Raw genomic sequence first — 19,787 nt, forward strand, 5'->3', positions numbered from 1 at the left:
AAAACACATTACAAATAATACGTGATGTCCATATCACAGTGTATCAGTTGCCGGAAATTAATGGATGTGGTTGCAGAGTTCATTAGTCATTACACATTCAGATTCATGTAATGTATGACCATCATTTGTTCAGCAAGTATCCATTGTGGATTACAATCAATGCCGAGAATTAAATCATGGGTCATATAAGAGTCAGGTACCCCGTAGTATATATATATAAGTGGGTGACACAGTATAGGAGAGTCAATTTCTTGCAGTACCAGGGTGTTCAAAGGTGGTCTCCCATCCTAGTACTAACCCGGCCTTTCACTGCTTAGCTTCCAAGGTCAGAAGAGATTGGGCATCTCCAGTGATGTATGACCGCAAATATTGTACTCTCCCTCTAGAGTCACCTAAATGTGTGCAGCCACTAGGTTAGATTACCAGTCGCAGAGGAAATATAGATGAGTTATCAGCGTATTTTTGTAACAGGAAGGTTACACTGTCTCCACAATTTAGGCTTGCCTATGCAAACCAATTATATGAATTCCAAATACCCAATATTTTGGGTGTGGATGAAACTATAGGGGAGTCAATTTATTGCAGTACCTGGGTGTTCAAAGGTGGTCACCCATCCTTTTACTAACCTGGCCTTTCACTGCTTAGCTTCCAAGGTCAGAAGAGATTGGGCATTTCCAGTGAGGTATGACCGCAAATCTTGTACTCACCCTCCTGAATCATCTGAATTTTTAAATTGTGATTTGCCAAGTATTGCAAGTTATATATACATGGTACAATAAAAGATTGAGTAGGATAATATGTAGCAACCTGACTTAATCACCCTGTAGCATATCAACCACAAGTAACAATATGCACATTAGTGAAGGCCTGTTATGTGGGTAAATTACTGAACACCACACAATGTCCACAATTAGGACACGCCTTTCACTCCTGAAAAACCCTGAGAACACCAGAACAGCCGGACCACAATTGGTGACTATGTGGGTGCAAGATATAATTATACTGCACAAATGATGAATTAATTCATGGTATACCCTTAAGCATTGAACCAGACAATAGCTTGGAGGTGCCTGATGCTTAAAACCTCTAATAAATGCCTGCTTGTATTGTAAGAAAGCAGGCTGGAGCTAAGTGCTGATTGCACATGTGTAAATTTGCTTGAGCCTTATAAAGTTCAAAGTCCTGAATATTTGCTGAAGTTAGTCGTTCTTGAGTTTCCAAAGACAAATATAACACAGTCAGTGATGCCTACTGAGTTAAATCAGCTTGCTTTTGATGTTTTGTAGCCAATGAGGATTATCCCAATTGTAAACCTTGATGCTGAAGGTATAAGGTCCATATGATATTAATAGTAGGGACAATTAATCCTGTGTTGTACTTAAACTAAGTATGACAATATGGCTGGAAAAGATAATGACACTTATAGTGGCTACTATTAGTTCAAAGATAAGAAGGAAGAAAGAAAAGATAAGAATAAGGAGAGAAGAACTTATGGCTAACAAGCTTTTGTATGTGCAATTCGCAATATGGGGAGTGCAGGGTATACGATACCAGCTCCGGTCTAGATATGTCACTGTTAGACCCGACACTGCCGTGCCCGTGCTTCAGAGGCTTCAGGGGCTGCAGTGGCGTGTGGTTGATGTCTCCCCGTTCAAAGGACGGAGCTTGCTGCCGTTGCCTGGTGACCGTGCTCCGGAGGCTTCAGTGGCTGCAGTGGCGTGTGGTCGAGGTATCCCCGTTCAGAAGACGGAGCTTGCGGCCGTTGCCTGGTGACCGTCCTCGGGATTCCGGCTGGTGCGGTCACGTGTGCGCATCACGTGATCGCGGTACTTCCTCCTGACGTACGTTTCGCATTGAGTGCTTGATCACAGGACGTCGTCGTTGAAAGCAACAATTAGCTTGGGACCAGGATTAACTATCCATACCCTTAGTTGCTATATCTAGAAGCTATTCGGGATAATTCAGTTTTTCAGAGGTTACTAATTATCTTATTGAGGACTTGTGCGGTTTCCCATAACTCTTTCTTTTCCAAAACCCCATATAATATCACTGGCAGACCTCTGGTCTCTTATTGGTTGTGCACGCATATAGAATTTAAAGGGACATGCCATGTCACATTTCTCTGTATATGATGTTGTGGTTTGTTTTTGTCTCATATTGCGCGCCCCTGAGTGTATGTTCAGGTCTTCTAAGAGATTTGAGTGAGCTCTGATATATCAAACTGACAGCAGCAGGTTAATAGAAAATTCTCTGCGGTTTAAGGACTCACTCTCAGAGATGATAATTGGTGTGTCTGCGCTGTTTTCAATAAAATGTTTTTCTTATGCTGAAACATATTTTAGTAGTACAGAGTTTGGGAATTGAGGCACACTGCTTCATGCTGTATTCATAGACAGCTAGCGTTGGCAACATTTGTATCATATGTCTAGAATGTGTTATAGCAGAACAGTACTTGCTAATTAAGGCACAGTTCACAATTTTGAGACTGTGATAACTATTAAAAGGAACATAGGCCCTCATTCCGAGTTGTTCGCTCGCTAGCTGCTTTTAGCAGCATTGCACACGCTAGGCCGCCGCCCTCTGGGAGTGTATCTTCGCTTAGCAGAATTGCGAACGAAAGAGTAGCAGAATTGCGAATAAATAATTCTTAGCAGTGTCTGAGTAGCTCAAGACTTACTCCTACACTGCAATCAGCTCAGCCCGTTTCGTTCCTGGTTTGACGTCACAAACACGCCCTGCGTTCGGCCAGCCACTTCCCCGTTTCTCCAGACACTCCCGCGTTTTATCCTGGCACGCCTGCGTTTTTCCGCACACTCCCAGAAAACGGTCAGTTTCCGCCAAGAAACACCCACTTCCTGTCAATCACACTCCAATCACTTCAACGATGAAAATTCTTCATTCGGACGTGAGTAAATCTACTAAGTTTTGTGTTAAATTACTTAGCGCATGCGCACTGCATACCATGCGCATGCGCATTTTTGCCTTAATCGCAACAAGCGAACAACTCTGAATGACCCCCATAGTTTCAAGTCGTAAGCGCTGGATACATTTGTATCGTTACAACCATCGGAGGACTTCTAATATGTCAACCTAGCAAGCCCGGTTATATTGATTGTTAATAAATAGAGGGCAGTAGTGTGGTCCATATTTTTCATAAATTTTTGAGGAAAATAGTGTTGAATTGTGTATGGGAAGATGGTGTATGGAAACCGAACTTATGTTGCAGTAGGCTTTTTGTTGAACCAAGAAGTATAACTTCAATATGTTTAATTAATAAATATAAGACAATTAAGCCGTGTGACTTTAGAAAATATCTCTTTTATTACAGGAGTGAGTAATAAATTCACACAAAAAATATTCACCACAAAGATAGTCACATGTCAATAAAATAACTTTTTGGGGGGATTTAACATAAATGCTCATTTTGCACACGTGTATATATACACGATAGATTTAAATAAATTTATACCCCTTATATTTTAACGAGAATATTAAAAGTTAAGTTTTAATATAAATAATCATATCAATGTAATATTAATTAATTCAAAAGAGTGCTCCAAAAAGGCAATCCCTTTCTTTTCTTGGCAACTGCCGGTCTTTGTTTATTTACAAGGTTAAATACAATTCTTAGCTGGACTAAAAGATTTAGAGGTCTATTTATCACCATCTGCATCTGATGATGCGGATGACAGGTGATAAACTTGACCAGACTCGCACTGCGATAACTGAATACATCGCATGGAAGTATCAATTATCGCATGCAGGGACAGAGCTTGTCCCCGGATTTTATACTTACCAGTCCAGGAGCCGGTATCCGCTGCTCCAGGAGGCTTCCGGGCGCCGGGTCGTTCTTCTGTGCTGTGACCCCCGGTGCTGTAAAGTGCGCTGCTGCTTTGCAGCATCACTTTACTGCACCAGGGTCACAGCGCAGCATATGGAGGTCACGGTGCCCGGCAGCGCTCACCAGAGCAGCGGACACCGGCTCCCTGGACTGGTAAGTATGTTTTTGTTTTTTTCAAACTTTTATTTTTTGACTGTGATCAGCTTGTGTGTCCATCGGACAGACCTAGCTGATCACTGGAGCCCTGTCCCCTCACAGCTTTCTCTGCCAGGGGGCAGAGAAAGCTGGGCAAAGTCAGCACATCGCAGTGCTGCCCTGTGATCTCGCCAGCCTGAGCTGGCATTATTATCACAGGGCACAGTGCGGTATTATTTTTCTTTTTCTTTTTAGTAAATTTGGGCCAGATCACATTTCCCATTATAAGTATGGGGAATGCGATGTGGCTTACTAAAAAATAAATAAAGACAATTAAAGGGTTTGGAGCAGTTTTTCATGAAAACTGCTCCAAATGCCCTTTAATACAATTGAGTGAAAACACCACTTTTTCACATTATTTTAGTAAAAATAATGTTAATAAATAGGCCTTAGGGGTACATTTACTAAGCAGTGATAAGAGGGGAGAAGTGAGCCAGTGGAGAATTGCCCATGGCAACCAATCAGCACTGAAGTAACATCTATAATTTGCATACTATAAAATTATACAGAGCTGCTGATTGGTTGATGGGGAAATTTCTACACTAGCTCACTTCTCCGTTCTTATCACTGCTTAGTAAATGTACCCCATAATAACAACAATGTAATAATATAACTATAATAATATAATTACACAAATATATGTTTGAAGAAGAGTCTAGATTTCAAACATTGTTAGTAATTAAGAATCTCCATGACGATTCACCACAGAACGGAGAGGGAAAATGAACCTCGTCCTAAATGAACTGCACAGTTCAGGGCTTTGAGAGCCTCCGTCTGTGTATGTGGCCTCAGATGCACAGCTTTGAAGTCTTAAAGTGGTTTTCATAGCAACCAACAAAGTAATATGAGGACTGCACACAAACAAATCATCTATCTTTAATTACCCTATAGATTATATCAAAAAAGCAAATTAAATTATTTGTGTTTCAGAAGTGTTTGTTAAATATATTTATGCAGATTAAAACCAGGCACCCGAAGCATAATCCGTTATAATGGGCCGCCAGACTTATCACCGATCCCATGTGTTTTTGTGAGATCGCAGGTCCAATTTCGGGCGAACAAATCGGCTTTTCATTGGATACAGCGATAATGACCATCAGTCATTAATTGCGATATCCTGCTGTTTTGATTGCTCTAAATCGCATCACCACTAATAGGATACCGCCCTATGTGTCTATACCCAGTTGCACGTTTGCCTTCCGTTGCATTTCAGAGCATTTTTTGGGATGCTGCTTGCACCATTTACAGTAGCATGGTGTTATAGGGCCTAATTCAGACCTGATCATAGCAGCAAATTTGTTAGCGGGTGGGCAAAACCATGTGCACTGCAGGATGGGGAAGGGGGGGGGCAGATATAACATGTGCAGAGAGAGTTAGATTTGTGTGGGGTTTGTTCAAACTGAAATCTAAATTGCAGTGTAAAAATAAAGCAGCCAGTATTTACCCTGCACAGAACCAAAATAACCCACCCAAATCTAACTCTATCTGCCCCCCCCTCCCGCAGTGCACATGGTTTTGCCCATCTGCAAACAAATTTGCTGCTACGATCAACTCTAAATTACCATATAGTCTTCCCATTTGTGTTAATGGTCCATTCATTTCATTGGAGTTTTGTGCTACATAGAGGCTCCAGCCCTGCACTGACAAGACCTGGTTTGCCCCTTGTCAAGTGGACCCCATGCTTACAGTTTCCCTTGTAATAGTGGGTAACAACCCATGTCGTCAAGCCTTTTACTGCGTTTCACTTTGATAGGTGGATTTCATGCTTGTTGTCCTCCTGTTTATTTTTTTAAAATAGCATATGCTTGTTATGTCTTAATAAATGATTTATATGTTTAGTAGACTCCGAGATATATGTTTTTTTTTTAAATCCCAAGCGCAGGTTAGTTGTTTTGCTACATTTTCCCAAGAGAAAACTTTGTTCCCTAATTATCTGCAGCTAAGCTTCATTCTCATTTAATATGATAGTTGTTTATTTTTTGGGCGGAGGGGGTTGGGGGGACGGGGGGGAGGTTTCCCCCCGGTTTCCCGCGTCGGATGCCGGGTTTATTTGCACCAGAAGGCAATTTGTGTTTTATGTTTTAGATGGGTGCCCTTAGGTGAGAATGATCCACTCTCTCAGTGGGGAGCAACGTAAGAGGTGATTGGACCATCAATTCCAGAATCAGGAAGCACGTACTGTAGGTTACTTGATAGCATTGTATTTCGATCTACAATGGCCCTGGACTTCCTCTCAGATCAGTAGGTAGTGCAAATGTTTGGCTGTATTGCAGAAACCTCCTGAAACTCCATGAGCAGCAGGCGAGAGATGATTTAGTACCATTGTATGGCAGTAACTATTTTATAGACTCCTAACATGGGCCCTCATTCCGAGTTGTTCGCTCGCTAGCTGCTTTTAGCAGCTTTGCACACGCTAAGCCGCCGCCTACTGGGAGTGAATCTTAGCTTAGCAGAATTGCGAACGAAAGATTTGCATAATTGCGAATAGAAATTTCTTTGCAGTTTCTGAGTAGCTCGGGACTAACTCTGCCACTGCGATCAGTTCAGTCAGTTTCGTTCCTGGTTTGACGCCACAAACACACCCAGCGTTCGCCCAGACACTCCCCCGTTTCTCCAGCCACTCCCGCGTTTTTCCCAGAAACGGCAGCGTTTTTTCACACACACCCATAAAACGGCCAGTTTCCGCCCAGAAACACCCACTTCCTGTCAATCACACTCCGATCACCAGAACAATGAAAATTCTTTGTTATGCCGTGAGTAAAATACCTAACTTTTGAGTAAAATAACTAAGCGCATGCGCTCTGCGAACATTGCGCATGCGCAGTTTGCGACAAATCGCTCCGTTGCGAAAACCACTAACGAGCGAACAACTCGGAATGAGGGCCATGGTCAACACGGAACAGGTGTAAAGGTCGACATGGCTTTTTGACAATTTATTTTGTATTTTTACCTTTTTCATACTTTACTGTCCATGTGGACTACGATTGGGAATAGTAACCATTTTCTGGTAATGTTACACAAAAAAAATGACACCAAACAACATAAAAAAAATCTGATGTCGACCTTTTCATGCGTCAACCTGTCCCGTGCCGACCATTTAGCTGTGTTAACCTTTTGCCCATGTCGACCAATAGTGTTCGAACAGCTGACTGTCGACCTAATTCAGGTCAACAAATTAATCCATAACCACGCGGCCATCTGTTTTAAATTTTTACCCGTGATTAATGTGAATAAACTTGCACTATTTTACACTATGTTGCCCCCTTGTGTCTCTTATGTATCCTAAATGGGGTGCAGAGGACAAGTTGGGGAATCATAGTAGTGTGGAAAAAGTACAATGTTTGGGAAAACCAGGATTAGTATGTATACTAATGTGGATATCATTTACAGTTTCCTTTTTATTGGACATCAGTGATGTGAGGATTCTGGAAGTGATTCAGGTCTATTAGCAAACCAAAAAAGTTAGCAATTGGGCAAAACCATGGGGGTCATTCCGAGATGATCGCAGTCAGCAACTTTTTGCTGCTGCTGCTGCGATCAACTAGTCCACGCCTATGGGGGAGTGTATTTTAGCTTAGCAGGGCTGCGATCGCTTATGCAGCCCTGCTATGCTAAAAATATTTCAAGCAAAAGTAGAGCATCCCTGGACATACTTACCCTGTGCGACGATCTCTGCGATGCTGGAGCCGGCTATGACGTCAGACATCCGTTCTCCTGGACATGCCTGCGTTTTCTTCTCCTCTCCCCGAAAACGGCTCCAAACGGGCCGGATCTGCCCTGGAACGCCTTCTTCCTGTCAATCTTCTTTGTGGACGGCTCTGCGACCGCTTCCTTCGGTAGCCGCGACGTAACGGTCGCCGGGCAACATCGCGCACTGCGGCCACCCGGCATGCGCATTCTACACCTGTTCGCACCGCAGCGATAAACCGATGCGTGCGAACGGGTCGGAATGACCCCCCCCATGTGAACTGCAGGTGGGGCAGCTGTAACATGTGCATAGAGAGAGTTAAATTTGGGTTGTTTATATTGTTTCTGTGCAGGGTAAATACTTGCTGCTTTATTTTTACACTGCAATTTAAATTTAAGTTTGAACACACCCCACCCAAATCTAACTTTCTCTGCACATGTTACATCTGCCCCACCTGCAGTGCAACATGGTATTGCCCAATTGCTAACTTTTTTTGGTTTGCTAACAATTCTGTATAACCCCCTATGTATGGCCCTGTGCACAAGTCGAATATATCACATTCACAAAACAGTGACTACTATTTATTTCTCCTATGTCCTTGGGGATACTGGGAATCCATTTAGTACCATGGGGTATAGATGGGTCCACTAGGAGCCTTGGGCACTTAAAAAATTTGATAGTGTGCGCTGGCTCCTCCCTCTATGCCCCTTCTACCAGACTCAGTTTAGAAAATGTGCCCGGAGGAGACAGTCACGTCGCTGGAATCTCCTGAAGAGTTTTCTGCATTTATTTGTACGTTTGTTATTTTCAAGCAGGTCTGGATGGCACCAGCCTGCCTGCTTTGTGGGACTTAGGGGGAGGAATGACCCAACCTCTTGAAGGCTTAATGGTCCCGTTCCTCGCTGACAGGACATAGCTCCTGAGGGAACTATTCGCAAGCTCCACCACGGCAAGCGTAAATACCCACAGCACTCCGCCACCCCTAACAGAGCCAGAAGATAGAAGAGTGGTGAGTACTAAGCCGGAGTCACGGTTAGCGGGTCGCAAGACCATTATGGTGGCATGAGGGATGCGCAGGGCCTGCGCAGCTCCTCTGGAGAGACTCCAGATTACCTCAGTGGTACCAGTGGGTCATAGCAGGGGGAGGGGGGGAAAGTGCTTACTAGTGTACTAGGTCCCCAATTTGTGTACTTAGTTTGCGACATGGCTAAGCTTGGCATTAGCAGTAAGGGCACTGTGTGCTGGCTCCAGACTATCTCTGTGCTCTGTGTCTCTCTTGAAGGGCTCTTTGTGGGTTAATTGTGCATTTAACCTGTTCCTGTGTGTGTGTGCTGCCACTGTCACAGTATGTCAGGCAAAGAGTGTGTTTCATGTATGGCACAGTGTTCCTCTTCTCCAGGGGGTTCACTGCAGTGTGCTCAGTGCAGTGCACCCTCTCAGGCTAGTGGGGCAGAGCCAGCTTGGCTGGATTCCATTATGGGAATGATTTCCAATATTTTTACTAAATTGTCCCACAATGAGAAAGAGACGCAATACTTAAAATAATCAATGACTGAGTTTATGAACAGAGACTCAGTACCCAAACCAGCAACTCAGTCCCTTACCATTTGTCCGCAAAAACGTCCTTTGGGCCATATTCTGCAGCCTGACTCTGCTGATAAGGGGTCAGACATGGAAGAGGGGGAGGTGGACTCAGAGGAGGGGGAGGCTACTCTGTCACAGGGAATAGAGGCTCTCACAGAAGCTATCAGAGAAGTTCTGCATATCCCTGATAAGTAACAGAGGAGACTGAGGAATCTTATTTAATATAAAAAAGAAATCCTCAACCACTTTTCCTGTGTCAAAGGAACTAAATACCCTGTTTGAAGATCCATGGGTTAATCCTGATAGGAAATGTCAAATCCCTAAAAGGTTGATATCATCTTTTCCCTTTCCTCCTGAGGACAGGAAAAAAATGGGAAAATCCACCAATAGTGGATGCATCAGTATCCAGGCTGTCACGGAAAATTGTATTGCCTGTCCCGGGTGCAGCCTTTCTAAAAGACACGGCTGATCATAGAATTGAGAATACACTGAAATCTTTGTATACAGCTGGTGGGGTGTCCCAGAAACCCACTATAGCATGTGGGTGGATTACTAAGGCCATCACCAAATGGTCAGGTAACCTAATTGAAGGGTTAGGTACAGTACCTTGCCTAAGGGGGAGATTATTTTACTCCTGCAACATACACAGGACTCTGCGATTTTTATGGTGGAAGCCATAAAAGAAATAGGCTTGCCTAATTCATGCACCACTGCTATGGCTTATGGCTATGCCAGTGGACTGCTGACGCGGACTACAGGAAAGGCGTGGAAGGCCTACCCTTCACATGAGGGGCCTTATTTGGAGATGAACTAGATAAATGGATCTCTAAAGCTACTGCGGTTAAGTCCACGTATCTTCGTTCTGCAGCTCCCCCAGCCAGAAAGGCCTACTCAGGACCTAATCTACAGTCCTTTTGGACTGCCAAGTTTAAGGGCAAAACCAGAGGTTCTTTTACAGCCACCAGAGGCGCTAGAGGTAAACCACGAAAACCAGCAACTGCCGGTTTACAGGAACAGAGCTCAAAGCCTTCAGCATGATGGTCGACCGCGATGCCTGGAAGACTGGCAGGTGGGAGCCCGACTAAAATTTTTCAGTCATATCTGGACAACATCATGCCAGGATCCCTGGGTCATAGATCTTATTTCCCAGGGCTACAGACTGGAGTTTCAGGAGCTACCACCTCACAGATTCTTAAAATCAGGTTTACCAGTTTCACAGGAAGCAAGTATAACCTTACAGGACGCCATTCAAAAACTGGTAGAGACTCAGGTCATTGTTCCAGTTCCACCTCATCTGCAAAACAAGGGATATTATTACAACTTGTTTGTATTACCAAAACCGGACAGTTTGGTAAGACCAATTTTGAATCTCAAGTCGTTGAACCCGTACTTACAAGTGTTCAAATTCAAGATGGAGTCTCTGAGAGCGGTGATCTCAGGTCTGGAGAAGGGGGAATTCCTAGTGTCTCTGGATATCAAGGATGCGTACCTTCACATTCCGATCGGGGCGCCTCATTAGGCTTATCCATGGTTTGCATTGCAGGACTGCCACTACCAGTTCTAGGCCCTGACATTTGGTCTCTCCACGGCACCGGGAGTGTTCACCAAGATGATGGCAGAGATGAGGTTTCTACTCCGCAAACAGAGAGTGAACATAATTCCGTACCTGGACGATCTTCTGATAAAGGCACCGTCCTGGGAGCGGTTGTTGGACAGCATTGGCCTCTCAACCTGGCTACTCCTGGATCACGGGTGGATTCTGAACTTACCAAAATCTCACCTGGAACCGATGGAGAGGCTTCCTTTCCTGGGAATGATACTGGACACAGAGTCTCAGGGAGTGTTCCTTCCCTTGGAGCAGGCTATGGAAATCGAGTCGATGGTTCGGGCTGTCCAGAAACCAACCCGGATCTCGGTGCATCTGTGCATTTGTCTTCTGGGGAAAATGGTGGCCTCTTACGAGGCACTTCAGTCTGGTAGGTTTCATGCAAGGCCCGTCCAGCTGGATCTGCGATCCAGACAAATGGTCCGGATCGCATCTTCACATGCACCAGAGGATCTGTCTGTCGCCAAAAGCCTGCATCTCCCTTCTGTGGTGGCTATAGACCTCACCTCGTCGAGGGTTGGAGGTTCGGGATTCAGAATTGGATTCTGCCTACCACAGATGCAAGCCTCAGAGGTTGGGGAGCAGTCACCCAGGGGGTGCAGTTTCAAGGAAGATGGTCAAGTTGGGAAGTCGTCCTTCCAATAAACATCTTGGAACTCAGGACAATCTACAATGCTCTTCTGCAGGCCTCAGCTCTACTTTCTAATCAGTCTATTCAAGTCCAGTCGGACAATGTGATGGTGGAAACGTACATAAACCGACAGGGCGGAATGAAAAGCAGAGCAGCAATGTTAGCGGTGTCAAGAATTCTCCTCTGGGTGGAAAAACACGCCATGGAGTTGTTGGCGGTCTTCTTTCTGGGAGTAGACAACTGGGAAGCGGACTGCCTCAGCAGACACGACCTGCACCAGGGTGAGTGGGACCTCCACCCGGAGGTGTTCCGGTGGTTGACACGCCGGTGGGAATATCCACAGGTCGACATGATGGCTTCTCGACTCAACAAGAAGCTCATGCGATATTGTTCCAGGCCGATAGACCCACAAGCAGTGGCGGTAGACGCTCTGACAACTCCGTGGGTCTGCCTGCTGGTGTACGTGTTTCCTCCACTTCTTCTGATCCCAAGAATTCTAAAGAGAATAAAAAGGGAAAAGGTTCAAGCAATCCTCATTGCTCTGGACTGGCCTCGAAGAGCCCGGTATGCGGATCTTCTCGAGATGCTGATAGTAGATCAATGGCCTCTACCTCTTCACGAGGATCTTCTGCAACAGGGCCCATTTGTTTATCAAGACTTACCGTGGCTACATTTAACGGCATGGAAGTTGAACAGCTGATTCTAGCCAGGAGAGGGATTCCTGACAAGGTCATCCCGACTATGATCCAAGCCAGGAAGGTGGTAACGTCTAAACATTACCACCGTATATGGAAGAAGTCTCCTGCTTTTTCTGCAGTCGAGAGTGGATGTGGGCCTATTTCTTCCTAAGGTGGTGTCCGCGTTTCACATCAACCAACATATTGTGGTTCCGGCTGTTACGGACACCTCTGCTATGTCAAAGTCTTTGGATGTTGTGAGGGCCTTGAAAGCATACGTAAAGAGGACAGCTCGTTACAGGAAATCTGACTCGCTGTTCGTTCTCTACGATCCCAATAAAATTGGGTGTCCTGCTTCAAAGCAGTCTATTGCACGCTGGATCAGGCTCATTATCCAGCATGCTTATTCCATGCAGGATTGCCGGTTCCAAAATCAGTACAGGCCCACTCTACTAGGTCCGTGGGCTCTTCTTGGGCGGCTGCCTGGGGTGTCTCGGCTTTACAGCTCTGCTGAGCAGCTACTTGGTCAGGTTCGAACACGTTTACAAAGTTTTATACGTTCGATACTTTGGCCTCTGAAGACCTTCAGTTTGTTCAATCAGTTCTGCAGGAACCTCAGCACTCTCCAACCCGGTTTGGGAGCTTTGGTACTTCCCTATGGTACTAAATGGATTGCCAGTATCCTCAAGGATGTAAGAGAAAATAAGATTTTAAACCTACCGGTAAATCTTTTTCTCGTAGTCCGTAGAGGATGCTGGGGACTCCATAAGGACCATGGGGATAGACGGGCTCCGCAGGAGACATGAGCACTTTAAGAAAAGCTCTGGATCTGGGTGTGCACTGGCTCCTCCCTCTATGCCCCTCCTCCAGACCTCAGTTAGAGAAACTGTGCCCAGAGGAGACGGACAGTACGAGGAAAGGATTTTAGTTAATCCAAGGGCAAGATTCATACCAGCCACACCAATCACACCGTATAACTTGTGATAAACTATCTAGTTAACAGTATGAAAAAACAACATCGCATCGGTCCAAAACCGATGAAACTATAACATAACCCTTATGTGAGCAATAACTATATACAAGTCTTGCAGAAGTAGTCCGCACTTGGGACGGGCGCTCAGCATTCTCTACGGACTACGAGAAAAAGATTTACCAGTAAGTTTAAAATTCTATTTTCTCTAACGTCCTAGAGGATGCTGGGGACTCCGTAAGGACCACGGGGATTATACCAAAGCTCCCAAACGGGCAGGAGAGACCGGATGACTCTGCAGCACCGATTGAGCAAACAGGAGGTTCTCCTCAGCCAGGGTATCAAACTTATAGAACTTTGCAAAGGTGTTTGACCCCGACCAAGTAGCAGCTCGGCACAACTGTAGTGCTGAGACCCCTCGGGCAGCCGCCCAAGAAGAGCCCACCTTCCTAGTGGAATGGGCCTTAACCGATTTTGGTAACGGCAATCCTGCTGTAGAATGCGCCTGCTGAATCGTGTTACAGATCCAGCGAGCAATAGTCTGCTTTGAAGCGGGAGCGCCAACCTTGTTGGCTGCATACAGGACAAACAGTGCTTCTGTCTTCCTGACTCTAGCCGTTCTGGCCACGTAAATTTTTAAAGCCCTGACCACATCAAGGGACTCGGAATCCTCCAAGTCACGCGTCGCCACAGGCACGACAATAGGTTGGTTCATATGAAAAGATGAGACCACTTTAGGTACGAATTGAGGACGAGTCCGAAATTCCGCCCTATCCATATGGAAAACCAGATATGGGCTTTTATGTGATAAAGCCGCTAATTCCGAAACTCGCCTAGCCGAAGCCAAGGCTAACAACATGACCACCTTCCAAGTGTGATATTTCAACTCCACCTTTTTAAGTGGTTCAAACCAATGTGACGTAAGGAAACTTAACACCACGTTAAGGTCCCAAGGCGCCACCGGAGGTACAAAAGGAGGCTGAATATGCAGTACTCCCTTCACAAACGTCTGTACTTCTGGGAGAGAGGCCAATTCCTTTTGAAAGAAAATGGATAAGGCCGAAATCTGAACCTTAATAGATCCTAATTTTAGGCCCAAATTCACTCCAGTTTGTAGGAAGTGAAGAAAACGGCCCAGATGGAATTCTTCCGTAGGAGCATTCCTGGCCACACACCAAGAAACATATTTTCGCCATATAAGATAATGTTTTGATGTCACGTCCTTCCTAGCCTTTATTAGTGTAGGAATGACCTCATCCGGAATACCTTTTTCCGCTAGGATCCGGCGTTCGACCGCCATGCCGTCAAACACAGCCGCGGTAAGTCTTGGAACAGACAGGGCCCCTGTTGCAACAGGTCCTGTCTTAGAGGAAGAGGCCACGGATCTTCTGTGAGCATCTCCTGCAGATCCGGATACCAGGTCCTTCGTGTCCAATCTGGAACAATGAGGATTGTTCTCACTCCTCTTTTTCTTATTATTCTCAACACCTTGGGTATGAGAGGAAGAGGAGGAAATACATAGACCGAACCCACGGTGTCACTAGGGCGTCCACAGCTACCGCCTGAGGATCTCTTGACCTGGCGCAATACCTTTGTAGCTTTTTGTTGAGAAGGGACGCCATCATGTCTATTTGGGGCAGTCCCCACCGACTTGCAATCTGCGCAAAGACTTCCTGATGAAGTCCCCACTCTCCCGGATGTAGGTCGTGTCTGCTGAGGAAGTCTGCTTCCCAGTTATCCACTCCCGGAATGAACACTGCTGACAGTGCGCTTACATGATTCTCCGCCCAGCGAAGAATTCTGGTGGCTTCGGCCATCGCCACTCTGCTCCTTGTGCCGCCTTGGCAGTTTACATGAGCTACTGCGGTGACGTTGTCTGACTGGATCAGAACTGGTTGGTCGCGAAGTAATGCTCCGCTTGACGTAGGGCGTTGTATATGGCCCTCAGTTCCAGGATGTTGATGTGGAGACAAATCTCTAGACTTGACCAAAGACCTTGGAAATTTCTTCCCTGTGTGACTGCTCCCCAACCTCGGAGGCTCACGTCCGTGGTCACCAGGATCCAGTCCTGAATGCCGAACCTGCGGCCCTCTAGGAGGTGAGCACTCTGCAGCCACCACAGGAGAGATACCCTGGCTCTTGGGGACAGGGTGATCCGCTGATGAATTTGTAGATGTGACCCGGACCACTTGTCCAGTAGGTCCCATTGGAAAGTCCTCGCATGGAACCTGCCGAAGGGAATGGCTTCGTATGATGCCACCATCTTTCCCAGGACTCGAGTGCAGTGATGCACTGATACCTGTTTTGGCTTCAATAGGTTCCTGACCAGAGTCATGAGTTCTTGAGCTTTTTCTGTCGGAAGAAAAACCCTTTTCTGGTCTGTGTCCAGAATCATGCCCAAGAAGGTCAGACGAGTCGTAGGAACCAGCTGTGACTTCGGGATATTGAGAATCCAGCCGTGTTGCTGTAACACCTTCAATGAAAGTGACACGCTGTTCAGTAATTTCTCTCGTGATCTCGCTTTTATGAGGAGATCGTCCAAGTATGGGTTAATTGTGACACCCTGCTTGCGCAGGAGCACCATAATTTCCGCCATTACCTTGGTGAAAATCCTCGGGGCCGTGGAAAGCCCAAACGGCAACGTCTGAAATTGGTAATGACAATCCTGTACCGCAAGTCTCAGGTTCGCCTGATGAGGAGGATATATGGGAACATGCAGGTATGCATCCTTTATGTCCAGAGATACCATAAAATCTCCCCCTTCCAGGCTGGCGATGATCGCTCTGAGCGATTCCATTTTGATCTTGAAACGTTTTAAGTAAAGGTTCAGGGATTTTAAATTCAAAATGGGTCTGACCGAACCGTCCGGTTTCGGGACCACAAACAGAGTTAAGTAGTATCCCTTCCCTCTTTGAAGCAAGGGAACCTCGACCACCACTTGTTGAAGATACAATTTGTGAATCGCATGTAACACTATCTCCCTTTCTAGGGGAGAAGTCGGTAGCGCCGATTTGAAAAACCGGCGAGGGGGCACCTCTTCGAATTCCAGCTTGTATCCCTGAGAAACAATTTCTATTGCCCAGGGATCCATCTGTGAATGAACCCAGATGTGGCTGAAAAGTCGAAGACGTGCCCCCACTGGAGCGGACTCCCTCAGGGGAGCCCCAGCGTCATGCGGTGGATTTAGCAGAGGCCGGGGAGGACTTCTGTTCCTGGGAACTAGCTGTGTTGTGCAGCTTTTTCCCTCTGCCCTTACCTCTGGCAAGAAAGGACGATCCTCGTACTCTTTTGCTTTTATTTGAACGAAAGCACTGCATTTGATAATGAGGCGCTTTCTTGGGTTGTGAGGGAACATAAGGCAAAAAATTCGATTTACCTGCCGTAGCTGTGGAGACGAGTCCGAGAGGCCTTCTCCAAATAATTCCTCACCCTTGTAAGGTAAAAACTCCATATGCCTCTTCGAGTCGGCATCACCTGTCCACTGTCAGGTCCATAAGACTCGCCTAGCAGAAATAGACATAGCGTTTATTCTGGAACCCAGTAAACTAATGTCTCTTTGAGCATCCCTCATATATAACACAGCATCTTTTATATGCCCTAGGGTCATTAAAATGGTATCCTTATCTAAGGTCTCAATCCCCGCTGATAAGGAATCTGTCCATGCTGCTACAGCACTATAAACCCAGGCCGACGCATTTGCCGGTCTGAGTATCGTACCAGAATGTGTGTAAATGAACTTCAAGGTAACCTCCTGCTTGCGGTCAGCAGGATCCTTGAGGGTAGCCGTATCTTGGGATGGCATCACTATCTTTTTTGATAAGCGTGTCAAAGCTTTGTCTACCCTAGGGGAGGATTCCCACCGGATCCTGTCCATTGTCGGGAAAGGATACGCTATTAGAATCCTTTTGGCAACCTGCAGTTTCTTGTCTGGAGTTTCCCAAGCTTTTTTGCATAATTCGTTCAGCTCATGTGATGAGGGAAAGGTGACCTCAGGCTTCTTTCCTTTATACATGTGTACCCTCGTGTCAGGGACAGGGGGTTCCTCTGTGATATGCAAAACATCTTTTATTGCAATAATCATATATCGAATACATTTAGCCACTTTTGGCTGTAATTTTGCATCATCGTAGTCGACACTGGAGTCTGAATCCGTGTCGGTATCTGTGTCAACTATTTGGGATAGTGTGCGCTTCTGAGACCCTGAAGGTCCCGGCGACATTGGGACAGACATGGTTTGACTCCCTGACTGTTCCCTAGCCTCAGCTTTGTCTAATCTTTTGTGCAATAAATTTACATTAGCACTTAAGACATTCCACATATCCATCCAGTCAGGTGCTGCCGACGGAGACCTTACATTCATACACTCCCCCTCCTCCTTAGGTGAGCCTTCAACCTCATACATGTCGACACACGCATACCGACACACCCCACACACACAGGGAAGCTCTTTTCTGAAGACAGGTACCCCACCAGGCCCTTTGGAGAGACAGAGAGAGAGTATGCCAGCACACACCCCAGCGTTATATGACCCATGAAAAACACAGAATGTTTACCCAGTAGCGCCTTTATGTATGTATATGCGCCAATTATGTGCCCCCCTCTTGAAAACCCTCTGTCACCATGAGTAAGCAGGGGAGAGTCCGGGGAGCTTCCTCTCAGCGCTGTGCTGTGGAGAAAATGGCGCTGGTGAGTGCTGAGGGAGAAGCCCCGCCCCCTCGGCGGCGGGCTTCTGTCCCGCTCAAAATTCTTAAAAACATGGTGGGGGCTCTTTATATACATGTACAGTGCCCAGCTGTACATGTGTATATGTACTTTTGCCACAGGAGAGGTTTATATTGCTGCCCAGGCCCCCCCCCCCACCCTGCGCCCTGCACCCTTACATTGACAGATGTGTGTGAGGTGAATGAGAGCAATGGCGCACAGCTTCTCTGCTGTGCGTTACCTCTATGAAGATTAAGATGTCTTCTGCCGCCTCTGAAGTCTTCTTTTCTTCTCATACTCACCCGGCTTCTATCTTCCGGCTCTGCGAGGAGGACGGCAGTGCGGCTCTGGGACGGACGGCGAGGGTGAGACCTGCGTACCGATCCCTCTGGAGCTAATGGTGTCCAGTAGCCTAAGAAACAGAGCCTTGAAACTCAGAGAAGTAGGTCTGTTTCTCTCTCCTCAGTCCCTCGATGCAGGGAGTCTGTTGCCAGCAGGCTCCCTGAAAATAAAAAACCTAGCAAATATACTTTCTGACAGGAAACTCAGGAGAGCTCCTGAAATGCACCCAGTCTCCACTGGGCACAGTATCAAACTGAGGTCTGGAGGAGGGGCATAGAGGGAGGAGCCAGTGCACACCCAGATCCAAAGTCTTTCTTAAAGTGCCCATGTCTCCTGCGGAGCCCGTCTATCCCCATGGTCCTTACGGAGTCCCCAGCATCCTCTAGGACGTTAGAGAAAAAAGGATTTTAATTATCTACCGGTAAATCCTTTTCTCGTAGGGTATACTGGGCGCCCGCCTGGTGCTTTGTTGTTCCTGCACTGTTACTTGGTTAAGTGTTCTTGTTTGTTCAGCTGTTGCTGTTCATGTTCAAGTTTGGTTAGCATGGCTTTCCTATTGTTCTGTGTGTGCTGGTTTGGAATCTCACCACGTTCCTTATCTATCCTTCTCTCAAAGTATGTCCGTCTCCTTGGCCACTGTTTCCTAGACTGAGTCTGGTGGGAGGGGCATAGAGGGAGGAGCCAGCGCACACTATCAAATTCTTAAAGTGTCCAAGGCTCCTAGTGGACTCATCTATACCCATGGTACTAAATGGATTCCCAGTATCCCCTATGGACTACGAGAAAAGGATTTACCGGTAGGTAATTAAAATCCTATTTTTTTTTTTATTTTTTTTTTACACGACTAAGGGCCTAATTTCACAGACGGTACCCGTGTATGCATGCGCAGGTCCCATCCTGTGTGCGTGCAGTCAATACAGTCGGCCCGCATTAATTGCGAACGCCTCTGCCTGATTGACAGGCAACAGGCGTTTGCAGGGTGGGCGGGCGGCGCCCCAGGATTTTTGGGGTGGAGCCGGAATAATGGGGGCTTGTTGGTGGCTTTTTGGGGGCAGGAGGCATCCACAGTTTCTGTGACCACACTGTAATTGCGGCGCAATCGCAATTACAGCATAATCGCAGTGGGTGGGCTGTGGGTAGCATGCTGGGTGGCCTTGCCCTGCGATGGGTGGCCTCCAGCATGCAATTGCAAGGATTGCAGATTCTGCTAAAAACAAAGCAGAATCTGCAATCCATACTGAATAAGGGGGGTCATTCTGAGTTGATCGCAGACAGCAACTTTTTGCTGCTGCTGCGATCAACTAATCCCCGCCTATGGGGATTGTGCAGACCTGCTATGCTTAAAATTTTTCCTGCAAAACAAGACCAGCCCTGCAGCTACTTACCCAGTGCGACGGATCCAGTGATGAAGGTCCCGGTCCTGACGTCAGACATACGCCCTCCATTCGCCTGGACACGCCTGCGTTCTTCTTACCACTCCCCGAAAATGGCCTCCAACGGTGAGTATCTGCCCCGGACCGCCTCTCCGCTGTCAATCTTCTCTCCGTCCAGC

The 19,787-nt window shown here is 46.5% G+C and overlaps 2 pseudogenes; both read right to left on the reverse strand.

Annotated features, from left to right (window-relative positions):
- Positions 1–248: 248 nt before the first annotated feature.
- LOC134895924 (5S ribosomal RNA) lies at positions 249–368 on the reverse strand (annotated as a pseudogene).
- A 208-nt stretch (positions 369–576) lies between these two features.
- LOC134895875 (5S ribosomal RNA) lies at positions 577–696 on the reverse strand (annotated as a pseudogene).
- Between the last annotated feature and the right edge of the window lie 19,091 nt (positions 697–19,787).

This window comes from Pseudophryne corroboree, chromosome 3 (assembly GCF_028390025.1).
Source record: "Pseudophryne corroboree isolate aPseCor3 chromosome 3, aPseCor3.hap2, whole genome shotgun sequence".
NCBI lineage: Eukaryota > Metazoa > Chordata > Amphibia > Anura > Myobatrachidae > Pseudophryne > Pseudophryne corroboree.